Here is a 16167-nt window from a genome sequence, read left to right on the forward strand (position 1 = left end):
CCCCATTTAATTATCTTTGGGCGAGCTGAGTGATGGATAATAGAGCCACTCGGCAGTAGGATTAATAGGTACTGGGTGCTGAAATCTATTTCCTAGGTGTAGGTCATTACATTTTAGGGTAAAGAAACCACAAATATACCCCCCCCCCCCCCCAAAAAAAAAAACAAACAAACCCCAGTAGCATTAGAGAGAGAACAAAAGCTCATCTCCAAGCTGCCTTCAGCAAGAGGCTGAGGTTCCAAGACAGCATTGCAAAACACATCTGGAGCAGTTCTGCTTCCTGGTTCCCCACCCCCTGTACTACAGGCTTTTCTCGATTCTCTGATGATGTGCAGTACACGGGGCCTACCCAGCACTGGGTATGTCTTCTTCACCCCCACCCAATATTTGCCGCTCACTGTAGTCAAAACCCCAGTCTTTTCTATGTGGTTACAATGGGGGTAAGGGGCATGTGGTGATGGGTGCCATTGACACTACGGAGGGGGGAGGCAGGGCCCGCCTTTTCTGTGGTAAGAGTGGTTGGGAGCTTGTAAAAGTACTTCACCAGCGTGTTGCTGGCTTATTTACAATAAGTGCCACCTGCACAAACATTTTCTTACCGACAGTATATATATTAGTTCTTGCTTTATTTAATGGGAAAGGATCCTGGAGGGTGGGTGTGAGAGGAGAGGTAAGAGGACTATGAAAGTTTGGGCCTCGAGCTTGGGTCTACTGCTGGCCTGCCGTGGTCGGTGCACGTTCAGGTGGTGGCCTGTGCTGGCAGTCGTGGATCAGGCCCGGTTCCTTTACCACTGCTGACAATAGTGAATGCTCTAGACAAATAGAAAAGGAAAGAAATTGCCAGATGAGTTTTTTGGGGGTTTTTTTTTTGTTTTTTTTTTGCTGTAACAGTACAAGGTGACTTTACTGCTTAACCTTTCTGAAGGAATCTTATCAAGATATTCCCCACTCACAGTTCAGTGAGATGGGTGCCAAATGAATGTGAAGATCTGCCGTCTTATTCCCAGCGGTCGCAGCCTTGCTCCTTGAGCTGCCCTAACAGAGACTGGTAGACCCATTCTGGCTTCCAACAAGGATGACCACCGCGTACCCCGTCCCAACTCCCAGCAGCTGCACAAAGGCTGCAGAAAGCTCAGCTAGTATAAAGCAAACTGGAACCCTCTCGCTGCAGGGAGGTTTTTGACAGATCCTGTTTTGTTTCAATTTTCCTAAATTGAATCCTGGTGTATGGTGGAATCTATGGTTCTGCTTCAGCTAATCTGCAAAACTCTTATGAAGATGACTTATCATCTTATAAGTCCTTCTATGTCCTGCTGCTACAAGAAACACTAAGGCAGGCGCCGTACTTACAGTGAACCTGTTCGGTATCTTTGCAGTGTAATCTCGGTCCTTTGTGGCTGTAGGTGCTTGCTTGTCCCCATCGTCAGCTGAATGTGCCTTATAAGCAGTTAAGGAGATGGGTGGATGTTCTCTTTCAGATCCTGAGGGCAGAAAACACAGCTTTCGTTGGTATTACTATGGCCAGTGGAGGAAAAAGGGGCAGGATGCTACCCACAAAAACCCCAGCTATGGGCTAACTTTGGGATTGCAAACCCTTGTCAACACTTCGTCTGAGAGAGTTGAATAGGGTTGGAGGAAAAGCGTCCTGTCCTGCTGCTACTGACCAGGATGTTATTCAGGGGTGCTGGGTTCAACCACCTTCCCGCGGTGTTTTCCAGTGCTGGGACCTGAGGCTCTGACTCCCGTCTGTTCCAGTGGGAGCAGAAGTGTAAAAACATCTTTTGAGATATCGTCTGGAGAAAGGGAGATGCTAGTTTCACTTTGGCCTCAGTACTTTGAATTGTTTTATGCTTTTGATAAAAGCTGAACATTAAAAAAAATAAATTTTTAGCATTTTTGGTGGGGTATATGATTATAAATTCAATCTTTTTTTTTTTTTCTGTTACCCCTGTGTGATACTTCACATAAAAATCCTCTTGAGGCTTTCTGTGTGCACTATTATTTACTGAAAATGTATGGTCTAGTGGGTAGAGCAACGGCCTGAGAAACCAGGGTTCAAATCGCACTTTCCCCATTGCCGCGCCTCTTCACCTGGACCAAGTCACTTTGCCTCAGGTACTCACTTAGATGATAAGCTCTTTGTAGCAGGGATTTGTTCTACCTGAATTGTAATAATGGTGGGAGCATCAGTTGGAAAGGCAAACTAAAAATCCTTTCTCTCTTACCCACCTTTTTGGGCTGATTGCTATTGTATCGTGTTTGACTTCTCCAGTGGTCACCCATACAGTACCAGTTGGGGGGTGCTGGTCAGCAATACACTCCTGCCTCTTGCTGCCCCAGGGCATGGTTGGGGGGGAACCTCCCAGAGAGTTGTCATTGCTTAAGAGCACCGCTGTGCCAGTAGGGGCCTTCCCCCTAATCGATGACGTTGGCTTGGGTTATGCGTACCTGGTTGGGGATGGGCTGCGTTCAGCGGGGCGGCCTTGCTTTCTTTGTGCATTTTGCTGACCGGCACCTTTTTTAGCTGCCAAGACAACCAGCAAGAAAACAAACAGCATCCATGAGTCTTACTGTATCAGTGCACGAAAAGCTAAGAGCTGGACAAGTTACCACCCTGAACTTTACAAAAGATCAGAAAAGACTGGGATGCAGAAATGTGCAGGCACCGATTCAAATGAGGAAATAACGCTGCCCGGATCCCTCCTCTGAGGGTCGGATGTAGTAAAGGGACTTTTCTGGTTTGTAGCTATGGGAAAAACGGTTAGTGGGTCGGGCCCCTTAGGAGCCTTGGGGGGGTCTATTTATCAAACTGTGATGCACGTTATTAGTGGACAGCCAGTTCCCAACCCAAATAATGAAACCGAGAAATGACAGCAGAAAAGGACCAAATGATCTGCCCAGCTAGCTTACGCCAGTATCTGCTGCACTGGGCGGGATACCCTCATGCTTATCAGTTTCCCAGCAGGGCTTGATAAGTAAAGCCCCTTTGTTTTTTGCGCGTAGATTTTGTGCACTGACTGTACCAGAAGGTCACCGTGTGAGGGAGAAAAACGGTGGCACGAAGCAACCGAGCCACAGCAATGAAAGACGAGTGGGTCGCTGAGTAAGGCCTTCGCTGTTAAGTAACCAGAACCGCTCCAGCAGGGCCTGAAAGCAATTAGCCTGTGAGCTAGGTTTGGAAAGTCTGGACTCTGGGCTTTGTAACAAAACACCACTCTCTGCAATTCTTCGTCTCACGTGAAGAGCCGCCGAGCATCTCTGTTACAGGTAATTTTATTTATTTATGTCAAGTGCTTATAGTCCACATGTCCAAATAAATTGTTCTCCGTGGCCAACAAAGTAACAGACCCAAGGCTATAAATGTTTTGTCTGATGTTTGATTCTAGGTATTGTATTTTTTATGTATGTTATTTTGGTATCCCGCCTTAAATATCGGAGGATGTAGGTTAGAAATATTTTAAATAAAAAATATCCCAAGGGAAATGTAGACACTTTGAAACCAGTAATTGCTTTGTAAGAAATTTCTAAAGGCTACAATTAGGAAAAATCAACAGGTGTCCCGATTGAAAAGTCCAGATGCTGCTCCCAAAAAAAGCTCTCTTCCAAGGCTCCTATCTCCTTTCACAAAATGAGGGATTTGCATGTCTTGTGTGGGTGGGGGGAGCTGCCATTTGAGGGTCTCTGGCAGTGAAGGGAAATCCACTTGATAGGGATTAAGCGACTTGTCCTAGCCTGAGAGATGTGGCTGGTAGGGAACAGAGACCCATACTGTGGAGAAGCGGTGGCCTAGAAGTAATGATGGCCCGAGACCCAGGATTGAAAGCCTACGTCTCCCAATGACACGCTTTGTGACCTTGACCAAGTCACTTGATCTCTGGTTACCTTAAATACCCACTTAATTATAAACTTGATGGGGTAAGCACTTCAAACTCATTCAGTCCTTTAACATTAATTGCGACTTATTTGCAGATGACATCCAACTCCATCAAAATTGGATCCAAGCAAAGTTCAGCTATGGCCCAATGGCTTAGCAACCACACAATCAAACCCTTCTGAATCAAAACGCCTCTGGCTAAGCCAGCAAGCTCATGCCCTCTGATTTCTACCTTCCCTCTCAGCTACCTCCTTCCAACCTAAGTACTCAGTACACAGCTTAGAGGTTGAACTCAATCAGAACCGTAAGTGGAATCCCATAACCGAAAGCTGGAATTAGACCTCCTTTGTGCACCTGGGCCACATTTGTCAACCGCGCAACTACCTTGATAAACACAACCTTACTACTGTGACCCCTGCATTAAACACCAACCAACCTGAATTGCAATTTCCTTATTTATCAACATCTCACAGTACAGTCTGAAACGCCTCCAGCTCTTACAAAAACGTAGGTGCTAGAATTTTGGTAGGGGCCATTGACTAATCCTGCATCAACTGCACTGGCTCCTGCTCAAAAGCAGGATAAAACCCATAACCCCCTGTCTTCAAGGTCATGAATAAGCAGCCCCCCCCCCCCCCCCCCCCAAATACCTTTCCCACCGTCTTTTCTCCTACAGTCCCACAAGAGAAACTCTGCTCCTCCCGAAAGGCTCTTCTTTTCTCCCTTCCTCTGGCTTCTCCCAGATTGACTTGTGCAACATTTTATGTTTTCAGGTGCTGGAATCAAGGTACCAATATCCCTAACCCCTTGAGCTGTGTCACCTTAAGTTTCTGAAAAGATTCCTCAGCAGAGGCGTTCGGTCTTAATGTCTCCCAGAATTTTTCAAAAAAGACTTAATTTAAACATCTCTGGATTATTACTTTGCACCAGGCTTATCGTTATTTATTTTCATCATTTATTTGAATTGTATTCTGCTTTTCAGGCACCACAACTCCTACACCTGTTCTAGATCCTTGATCCTACTACAGGTACTTGGTCTTCCTACCCCTCCTCTAAACTATTATTACCTCTACAACCTAACTAACTGCGCACAAGTTTCCTTTTTAACCCTATCTGGGCCACTGACCTACCTTCATGTTCTTTGCTCCAGGAAGAAGAAAAATCTTGCAAGGATACTGTAACTGTAAATTGTATTCAGTGGTGATCGTAGGTGCCCTTCGATTAATGTTACTGCAACTGATTTAAATTTCATTGTAATTTGCTATGAGGCCATAAAAAGGTCACATGGCAAATTTTTTTTAATTAATAGTAGGGATGTGCACTGGTTTGTTTGTTTTGGGGTTTGTTTTTTTTTGTGTGTGTCGTTTTCGTTTCGGGGTTTTTTGTGATTAATCTCATTTCTTAAATAGTTCAGGGGTGTTTTTTTCGTGTTTCCCTAGTTTCAGACTTAGTGCGCACTTAGTATAGTTAGTGCGCGCTAACATTCAGTTAACGCGCAGTACGTCCCGTTAGTGAACGCTAACACGCATTATTAATTTTTCTGATATTTCGGCTTTTTTTTTTTTTTTTATTTCAGGGTGTCCCGAAACAAGGTAAATAATTTCGTTGCCATTGTCCATTTCATCTAAAACAAATGCACATCCCTAATAAATAGTGATGCAAGGGAAAGCTTTGCTAAAAATGTATCCTTTCTTCATTGAAAGGGCAGTGGAGACATGGAACTGCCTGCTCAGGGAGAGCAGAAGATCGGTACTGGAATTCAAGAAAGCCTGGAACGGGCACAGGGAGTAGCATTGTTCCTGCCATTTCCAATATCATCATGTTCAAAGAAGCAATATGTATGGACTCCACTCCGGCTTTCAACAACCCCAAAATCTAAAAGGTAGTTGAGACGAGCAGTGATGGCCGAATCAAAGATGCTTTTGGTAGAAGTATTTGTAATTATTTATTACTGGCAAGAGTGCTCTTAAAAAGCAGCACATGACAGAGGATTCATCGGAGTAAGAGAATGTAATTAATTCTCTCCTCGCACCCAAGAGCTTGATTGCTTTTTCCGGTCACCCATTTCTCAAACTCTTTCTTAGCTCTCTAGGTGAGCTCAGAGAATGTTGAAAGGGAATGCCCCCATGGACAGAAAAGAAAGTTAATCGACAGACAGCTAACCAAAATTTGGTAAATGATCCCTGTAAGAAGGCTCACAAATGTACAAAGTTGTCAGCTTTCCCGGCTCGTAGGAAGGAACTTTCTTAGCCTTGCAAAGGTAGAGGCATAGCAGTCTGTCCGGCTACCATGTTGGTTTTCTTCTAGCTAATTTCAGGGTGGTAAAACCATTCCTAACTAGCTAGCAAGAGGGAGGGTGGACAGGACGACCGCAGACCCTTACAAGTGGCAAACCGTGTAAGAGAAAGAAAAGGATTTCAGTTTCTAGACAGGATTTTCTGGATTTTTCTCTATTTCCTCAGGGTCCCACGTCTGTAACTTACCTGTGTCATGCGTATGTGACGGTTTCGGTCCAGCATAAACTGTCGGCGGCGTCCTTCCCAGTGAAAGCCTGCCATGTCTCCTACTGTCCTGGAAGAGGAACAGTGAAAGAGAGAGAGAGAGAGACTGATGGGCCACGAAAGCAGTGAAACCTCAAACCACTTCCCGTTGAAGAAGTTTCCACACAGAACCTTACCTAGATTTGCTGTCCAGGTCCTGAGAGGTCTGCTGCTCAGGGGGGGGGGGAAGGAGAAATGTGTTTAGAAGACGGCCCAGGGCTTCCTGGTTCATTGTGCCAACCCCCTGCCTGCTGCAGTCCTGTGCAATTACCATCACAATGAGGTAACTTAGCAACATGACGCCTTGACCACTCCAGGCACCCAGCGCCAGCAGCTAAATGCTGAAGAGCTCGGAGGCCGAAGGGGAAGCAAACTGCTAGGATAAAGGCAGACTTGCCTCCTACCTCCAGCAGAAGCAAGACCACTGTCCAGCACGCCCCACCCCGACCAGTGGCAGCAGAGGTTGCCACCTCTGCCAGGTCAACGCCAACAGGCCCATTGCTGATCCAGAATAAGGGACTGCAGGTTAGAAATAGAAACCAAAAACCCAAACAGGAAAGCCCTTCCAGCAGCCCGACTCTGTATGCGGTACAACACCAGCAAAAGAGAATTGTAATCCCTCTGTACTGTAGGACAGCAGCAGAGCTGCACCCTTCCCAAGGCTGAGACGATCAAAGAGTGAGCAGGGGGAAAAAAAGCTGGAGGTACATTGAAATTTTGTTTTTTTTATTTATATTCCATCTTTCAGGTCCTGACTTCTGTGCATTCAGGCACTGAAGGTCTGACCCTGTTCCCAGCGTTTGTACCTGAGGCAATGGAGCATCACGTGGCAGCTTTAGCAACCAAACCTGCCGTATCCTGTTACCAGACCAGAGACCATAGTGCACCGCTCCAGTGCCCAGGGACTGGCTTTCTTCTCCTTTCTGTACTTAGTAATTTTATTCTACTCTTATTACTATCGTATATTTCTATTCTCTCCTTTTATAGTTTAACCATGTTATATATTAATTTAGCAGTGCATACAAAAATAAACGCTGCCATGCCAATAAACTGTCCCGCATCTGAATGTAATCCAGTCCTGGTTCAGCCCCAATGCATGCATAGAAAAGTAGTTCAGAACTACAACTCCCCACGTGAAATGGAGCAAAACCAGGACTGGAGGGCAATTGGAACTTGGACTCCCTACATGAAATGGGGTAAAACCAGGACTGGAGCAGCCTGTTCAGGTTGGCCGAGTGAAGGGGTGACCCTAGGCTGCAGGCAGATTTACAGCTGCCTTCCCCCCCCCCCCCCCCAGGCTAGGGGAATTTGAACTTCCAGTGCATTGAGCTGCTCATAGCTAGGCCTATGTTTTCCCCTGTTATTTTATTTTTATTTTCTAACAGGAGGTTTAATCCTCTTCAAAATATCTGTAATAGTTTTTTCCGCTCCAAGTGGGGGTGGGGGCAGGTTCACGTGGCAGGGTATTAAATCCTCTCTCTCTCCTCCCCCCCCCAATTTTATGCGCAGATTCGTAATCTCAGCCAAAAGGCCAAGAAGTAGCTTTAAATAACAGAAATGTCTTCGGTGCAATATAGAAATTGTTTCCACACTCAGAACCGGTATTGTTTTAGATACTATTTAGTTTTTGTGTTGGTTTGTTAAGGTTTAATAGTTACATCAATTTTTTAATTGTATGTTATACTTTATTGGATGGTCCACAGTCTGTTCAGCCTGTTTTCCGTCAAAACTGTTATATGGAATTTAGTTTATTTAATACCTATTAATAATGTCAATGTAAAGCCTGTTGCTAAGTTATTGTTAAATGTAAACCGCGGTGATGTATTTCTTTACGTACTGCGGTATATAAAAACCCTTAAATAAATAAATAAATAAATAAGAAGAAGAAGCCAGCTGAGTGAGTCCTTACATTTCATCTTAGTCCAAAAAAGAGGCCAAGTCAGAAATGAGAGAAAAAGTATTAAAAAACCCAAAAATATCCATCCCGCCACTGAAATCATACGGCTGCGGCCGTGCCTGAAGCAGGTGAGGACTCACAGGCAACTGTCAGAAAGCTTCATTTCCAGCGCGTAGAAAATACATTGAAGCAGAACTGCACAGAAACTGAGCAGGCCGAAATCCACTGAATGGATACGTTCCTTGCTGTCCAAAAGACAAAGCATGTCCCTCTGTCATCATGGCTTCCTCGAAATGCAGATCTTAGCCCTGGAAACCTATCTGCCCTATCCTAGTACAGGAAGTCCCACCTTGTCTTAAGCTGAAATGTATGTATGTATTTATTTATTCATTTAACATTTTTATATACCGGGATTCATGTAAGAAATTACATATCATCTCGTTTACATTATAACGGAGAAACAACACATGTAAGAATGCAATTACATAGAACTGGAAATGTAAGTCAAAACCAATTGTCCCATCACAATTGAAATGTAAGTACAATTGAAATGTAAGTCAAAACCAATTGTCCCATCACAACAATGTTATAAACGGAGTGGTGCTGGCTGTACAGACACAGGAGGATGGGGGCAGTTGTGGTGGGGTAGATTATAGGAGGTGGTGCTGGCTGTACAGACACAGGAGGATGGGGGCAGTTGTGGTGGGGTAGATTATAGGAGGTGGGGCTGGCTGTACAGACACAGGAGGATGGGGGCAGTTGTGGTGGGGTAGATTATAGGAGGTGGTGCTGGCTGTACAGACACAGGAGGATGGGGGCAGTTGTGGTGTGGTGGATTACAGGAGGTGCTGGTGGCTGTACAGACACAGGAGGATGGGGGCAGTTGTGGTGGGGTAGATTATAGGAGGTGGTGCTGGCTGTACAGAGACAGGAGGATGGGGGCAGTTGTGGTGGGGTAGGTTATAGGAGGTGGTGCTGGCTGTACAGACACAGGAGGATGGGGGCAGTTGTGGTGGGGTAGATTATAGGAGGTGGTGCTGGCTGTACAGACACAGGAGGATGGGGGCAGTTGTGGTGGGGTAGATTATAGGAGGTGGTGCTGGCTGTACAGACACAGGAGGATGGGGGCAGTTGTGGTGTGGTGGATTACAGGAGGTGCTGGTGGCTGTACAGACACAGGAGGATGGGGGCAGTTGTGGTGTGGTGGATTACAGGAGGTGCTGGTGGCTGTACAGACACAGGAGGATGGGGGCAGTTGTGGTGGGGTAGATTATAGGAGGTGGTGCTGGCTGTACAGACACAGGAGGATGGGGGCAGTTGTGGTGGGGTAGATTATAGGAGGTGGTGCTGGCTGTACAGACACAGGAGGATGGGGGCAGTTGTGGTGGGGTAGATTATAGGAGGTGGTGCTGGCTGTACAGACACAGGAGGATGGGGGCAGTTGTGGCGGGGTAGGTTAGAGCTTGCCGATGACCGGGCTGGTGAGAACCAGGCCCTGGGGATTAGGGGTGAGACAATACTGAACCCTTTCCTTTAATGTTGAAAGCAGCTGTGCCTCCTAGAGCCATAATATAAAAATAAACCAGTAGTGAAAATGTCTTTCCTTCCTCGCAGTCGATGTTTTCTTGGGGGCGAGGAAAGAGATTCTGTGTCAGTGTTTTCCTTTCACACTCAGCCTTACTAAGGTAGGGGGCTCCCATGCTCTTCCCCCTGGCCGAGACAGCCTCTTCCCCAGACCCTGGCTGCCTTCCAGTCCAGTGTATCGTTACCCCCAGTAACTATGACGGACTGGTTTCAGCCCCCCCCCCCCCCCATGCACAAATCGCTGGCGTGCTCTGCAATCTCTGCTTTAACGAGTACCTGCATTGCATTGTCCGGGAAGCAATTCTTGTGAGGAGGTGGCGGAGCGAGGTCTAACGTTTAACCAAACAACTGCATTCATTAACTAAGGGCTAAGGTCAGCCTAGCAAAGGGCTTTCAAACGCTTCTGCCCAAACCAGGGGCTCCAACTTGCTCCATGTCTTAGGGTTGCACAGATCCAACCTGGGTCCATCCATTCTGCTGTTCCGCAGATCCTACCCAATCTATGTCTCCCCCCCCCCCCCCCCCCCTTCCCACCCTGCCACTATGGTCCCTTTCTATCATTCCCATGCAGGCTTGAATTCTGCCACTGTTTTGCGTCCAGCAACCTCCATGGGAAGTGGGTTCTAGATATCTACCATCCTCCAGGTGAAAAAGGATTTTCTCACATTCCCTTTTTCCCTCCCTTCAGTTTCACATGATAGCCCTTCTCCTTGAGCTTTTTATTCTATGTGTAACTCCCTCTTCAGGGTCCTCCCAGAATGCAGGGGCACACGGTTGTCCCCAGGGTCCCCTTTCTCCCTCGCACCCAAACGGTCCACTTGCCCCAAGGTACTGGGATTTTTTTCCAGCGGGGAAGGAGGATTCGACCAGGGGTGGGCACCAACCCGCAGTCTCTCACTCTCTGCTGTTTCTCTCCCAGCTGTCCTCACAGTTAAGATGTCCTTGCTTTAGGGCACCTCTGGTTCTCACAAAAACATAAAACAGCAGACACTCTGTTGGAGTATTGCAAAATAAATGTGCTGCAACCAAAAATACTTCAAGTCCAATTAGCAACAAAAATTCTCCAACCGATCTTTGCACAAAGGTTAAAAAGGCCAAAAGTGGGGGCGCTCCTGGGCGATCGGCCATGATGGATGCGTAGACGAGGAGCTCTGCAACCCCGCTCACGATCTCCAGCTGCTTTTATTGCTAAAAGCCTGCATAATATTTACTATGCTAGAGAGCCTTGCTATCCATGATCCCTGAAAGGCGTCCAAGCGGAAAACTGCAGATTTAAAGCAGTTTTCATATAATCAGCCCGACGCTGACCCCTCCGGGACTGAAGGTGCGCCACCTGCCGACGTCTCTGAAGGCCTGCCTATGGAGGACGCAGTCTCTGCTCTCCTTCCTGCCTCTGACCTCACCGACCTGCCGACTAGAGATGAACTAAGAGGTTGGTTCTTAGAAATTAGAGCTGACTTAAAGCAACATAAAAAAAGATCTCCTTGAGTCGATCTCCGAGGTGCGGGAGGACTTAGCGGTCCTGGGAGCCCGCGTGGACAAAATCGATGTCCGGGTCGAAGGCTGTGCTGATGCCATAAATACCTTAACGGCGCAGCAGAAGATTATACAAAGCGAAACTGGGGCACTGGCAGAAAAGCTGGAAGAGATCGAAAACCTTTGTAGGAGTTGTAATTTAAGGATGGGGGGGGGGGGGAATCCCTGAATCTGATATATTTAAAGATATGATGTCCGTAGCGAAGTCTATCTGCACCTGTATACTTACTCTGCAAGGAGATGCAGCTGGGTCCAGTGATAGCTTTTTCTCTCCGTTAAAAACTGAAAGAGCTCGTAGAGCACTTGGCCCTAAAAGTGATAACAGAGTCCGAGATATTGTACTGTGCCGTCACAGGTTTGCCCCAAAATCTCTTATTTTTGAGCTGGCGCGGAAGCAGTTGGCTCTGAAATGGGAAGGTCACTCTCTCTATATTTTCCATGACTTGGCGCCTTCCACTCTCCGCAAGCGCTACAAAATACGCGAAACCACCCAAAGCGTTGCGACATGCGAATTTCAGATGTAGATGGACTTTTCTGTTTGGCTTGCTTTTTTGTGGTTAAAGGAACTCCATTTCAGGTGAATACCTTTACGGATGCGAGGGAAGCTTTTAAACAAGCAAGCCTCTCCTTCAAGTGTTCTGCTCCCAAGATGGCGGCTGATGCTTTAAACGTGGATAATTACCCGCCATGGCAGCGTGTTGGAAAAGGAGGCAGGAGGTTGCGCAGGCAATCGGAGGATTCTCGCTCGGCTCCGTCTGACCAAGGGTGACGGACATCACGGATTCTCCCCTTCTGGAGCTCATTTGGACTGCTTTTGAGTCTCATTGCTGCTAGCTTTGGACATTTTCTCTTCGCACATGGGTCCCAATATATGGTTTAGGCTGCAGTGCTTTCTCATACTCTCATGGTTTCCCTGTTGGGATATCATGCTGGTTATGTGGGGGGGGCTCAGTTCTATTTCCATTCTGTCTGGTCGCATATGCTCCCCAGACGTTGGTGGATCTGCCGGGGAGGTTAGGAAGATCACAAGAGGGCTTTGGGGTATTTTTTGGGGGGTGGGGGGGGTGTGTGTGTGTTTAAATTTTCATTTCCTTTTCTGTATTTATAGTTTCTGATGGGGCTGATTACACTGTTTGCCTATCTCACCGGGGTACAGCACATGAGGTTTGAGATTTGGTTTATGTAAACCATAATAACGGCTACCAGGATTTTCTCCTTGAATGTGAAGGGTCTTAATGTGTTTAGGAAACGCCAACTTTTCTTTGCGGAACTCGCATGCCATAAAGCAGCAATTGCTTTTTTACTAGAGACCACTTACGGAAACGGTATGAGCGTCTCCTTTTTCCTAAAGATTATCCACATCCGTTCTTTGCAGCTAGCACTATCAGGACTACATTTGCAGGGGTGGCTATTTTAATTTCTGATTCTCTTTCTCATGGGGTGCTTCTTCAGTTCTCAGACCCAGGTGGCAGATATCTTTTACTAAAAATTAGAGTGGGTAGTGACATCTTAACCTTGGTCAATTTATATTCCCCTAATTCAGATGAGATTCCCTTTATTAAAGGGCTGGATGCAGTGTTGCTATCTCATCTGGAAGGGCTCTTGATCATAGGGCAAGACTTTAATCTCACCAAAACCCCAGTGTTAGAAAATTCCCACCGGACCTTCAGATAGCCATGCGGGGCAAGGACTTTGCTCTGTTCTCTGCTTTCTCAATGGGGCGTAGTTGACATTTGGAGACAGAGACATCCTAGTTCTCGAGTTTATACTTTTTTTTCCTCCTCCCATGGGTTTTATTCCCGTATTGATTACTTTCTTAGAAATAAACTACTGCAAAACCGGGTGACAGGGGTTGATCTAGGGAACATTAGTTGGTCTGACCTCGCTCCTGTTTTCTTTATTGATTTGGATTGTGGTCAGTGCTTCTGGTGCTTTAATGAAACTTTATTGAAAAATGTCACCTTTCCTGATACTTTGGGTCAGCAGATACAGGAATACTTCCATATCTCAGTCTGGAGTGCTGTAAAGCAGTAGTGAAGGGTCTCTTTCTGTCTTATGCCACGCATTGCGAACGGAAAATGGAAATTAAGTGCTCTCAACTTTTAACAGAGGTGTCCCAGTTGTCACGAGAGCACATGCGGACGCAATCTGCTTCTGCGTATCGCAAATTATCTCTAGCCCGTTCGGAGCTGCAATCTTTAGATGATGCCAAACTTGCTTATAAGAGTGAATTAACTAAGCAGGAATATTTCGAAGGGGGAAATAAAGCTGGCCACTACTTAGCAAGGCATTTAAAATCCTTTTATTCTCAGAATTCCTTTGCCAAGGTCAAAATCACATATGGGGATATAGTTCCTACTCAGCAGAAATACGGCAGTGTTTTACACAGTTCCACAAAGTCCTCTACAGTATGGATACATCTATTTCTGACACTACTATAGATGACTATCTCACTTTCCTTGCCTTACTGTCGAACAACAGAGCTTACTTGACAGGCCAATTAGCACTCCTGACTTTAAAAGTGGGAAAATCACCAGGACTGGATGGGTTGTCAAGTGGCTATTATAAACAATTCTCACATATCCTGGTTGCCCCTCTGATTAACATGTTCAACTCTTTGCAAGATGGGGGCTCTCTAGTGGCTAACTCCAATGTGGCTGGCATCTCTGTTATTGCAAAACCTGGTAGAGATCCCACACTCTGTGGCTCCTACTGCCCAATTTCTTTCATTAATCTTGATCTCAAAATTCTGGCCAAAGTTCTAGCAGAGCGTTTGAAAAAGATATTACCTCAACCAGTGCACTATGATCAAGGGGGCTTCATCCCTCACTGCTCGATGGCAGATAATGTTCGTAAACTTGTTGATTTGCTTGGTGGGTCCATAAGGAGAATGTCCTGAAAGCATTGTTTATTGATGCGGAAAAGGCATTTGACATGGTGCACTGGTCCTTTCTATTTAAAACTTTACGGAAAATGCAGTTTGGTTCTTTTTATGTTGGGTTGAGAAATTATATGATTGTCCAGAAGCCCGAGTAAAGGTAAATGGTGGGTATGGGGACTGCTTTGTAATACTCCATGGCACAAGGCAGGGGTGTCCGTTATCTCCTTTGCTATTTGCTCTTATCTTAGAGCCCTTCACCACTAGAGTTAGACTTTCAGGTCAGATTAGGGGTGTTAGTGTGGGTGATCAACAGTTTAAAATCTCTTTATTTGCTGATGATATTCTATTCACTATCACCAAGCCTTTCTTTTCCCTAATGGGGGTCATGGATGAACTGTGCTGTTTTAGCACAGTTTCAGGGTTCAAAGTCAATTTGGAAAAATCTGAGCTTTTGAATTGGCTACTCTCACCAGACTCAGTCGACAGTTCCCCTTTTGATGGGCTAAATCTTCTTTGAAATACCTAGGCGTCCATTTTGGCCCCAATGTTGATGATCTATTCAATTTGAATTATCATCTGTTAACTCGAGCTGTATTTAGAGATTTGCAAAAATGGAACCGGGAATATTTTTCATGGCTTGGTCGCATAGCCATCATAATAATGAATATATTACCCAGATTTCTTTATTTATCACTCTACCTATTTTTTTGCCTGCTGCTCTTTTGCGCATATGGCAAAAGATAATTTTTTATTTCATTTGGGAACCTGGACAATCTTATATCAGCCCAAAAAAAGAGGGGGAATTGGGTATCCCTAATCTATTGTGGTATTTTGCGACATTGCAACTTAGAGCACTTCTTGACTTTCATAGGTCCCTTATGCTAAAACAATGGGCTCTATTGGAGCAGAACATGGTGGGGCTTATGCCTCTTTTGGTACCTCAGTGGCAGCCTTGTACCACCTGGCGCTCTTTACAATGCCTGCCTATAACTCTGAGAACAACATTGTGAGTCTGGTCACAATGGAAACACAGAGTGGTGGGTACCACCTCTTATTATTATCTTACTCAACTGTTTCACAATATGGCCTTTCCCATTTGTAAATCTTTTAAAGCATTTGATGATTGGAAGGTGCATGGGATAACTCACATTGGTCATTTATTGCTTGAGGTGTGGATATTGTTAATCATTATCATATGACAAATGTGAACTTTTTGGAATATGCTCAAATAAGGCACTTCCTCAATAGACAACTAAAAGCTTTGGCTGTCAGTCTGGGCAAATAGTTGTTTGAAACCTATTGTGAACGAGCAGATACAGGTTTGGTGTCTAAGGTGTATGATATCCTCTGTTACCGTATAGTTGATAAGTTCCCACACTTACTTAAGAACATAAGAAAATGCCATACTGGGTCAGACCAAGGGTCCATCAAGCCCAGCATCCTGTTTCCAACAGAGGCCAAAACCAGGCCATAAGAACCTGGCAAGTACCCAAAAACTAAGTCTATTCCATGTTACCATTGCTAATGGCAGTGGCTATTCTCTAAAGGGTAGATTTTAAAAAATTGCGCGATCATGTACTTTTGTTCGTGCACCAGGCGCAAACAAAAGTACGCCGGATTTTATAAGATACGCGCATAGCCGCGCATATCTTATAAAATCCGGGGTCAGCACGCGCAAGGGGGTGCACATTTGTGCAACCTGCGCACGCCGAGCCCAGCGCGTGCTGCCTGTTCCCTGCGAGGCCGCTCCAATTTCGGAGCAGCCTCGGAGGGAACTTTCCTTTGCCCTCCCCCCACCTCCCCCCACCTTCCCCTACCTAACCCCCCCCCCCCCGCCCTATCTAAATCCCCCCTT

At 45.8% G+C, this 16167-nt stretch overlaps 1 long non-coding RNA gene across 1 annotated transcript; it reads left to right on the forward strand.

Moving 5' to 3' along the window:
* Positions 1-1479: 1479 nt before the first annotated feature.
* Positions 1480-6473, forward strand: LOC115074585. The gene is made up of 5 exons (XR_003852284.1): positions 1480-3267; positions 4857-4902; positions 5451-5466; positions 5583-5756; positions 6337-6473. It is a non-coding gene; the product is annotated as an uncharacterized LOC115074585 (long non-coding RNA).
* The last annotated feature ends 9694 nt before the right edge of the window (positions 6474-16167 follow it).

The sequence above is a fragment of the Rhinatrema bivittatum genome, chromosome 12, assembly GCF_901001135.1.
Source record: "Rhinatrema bivittatum chromosome 12, aRhiBiv1.1, whole genome shotgun sequence".
Taxonomy (NCBI): Eukaryota; Metazoa; Chordata; class Amphibia; order Gymnophiona; family Rhinatrematidae; genus Rhinatrema; species Rhinatrema bivittatum.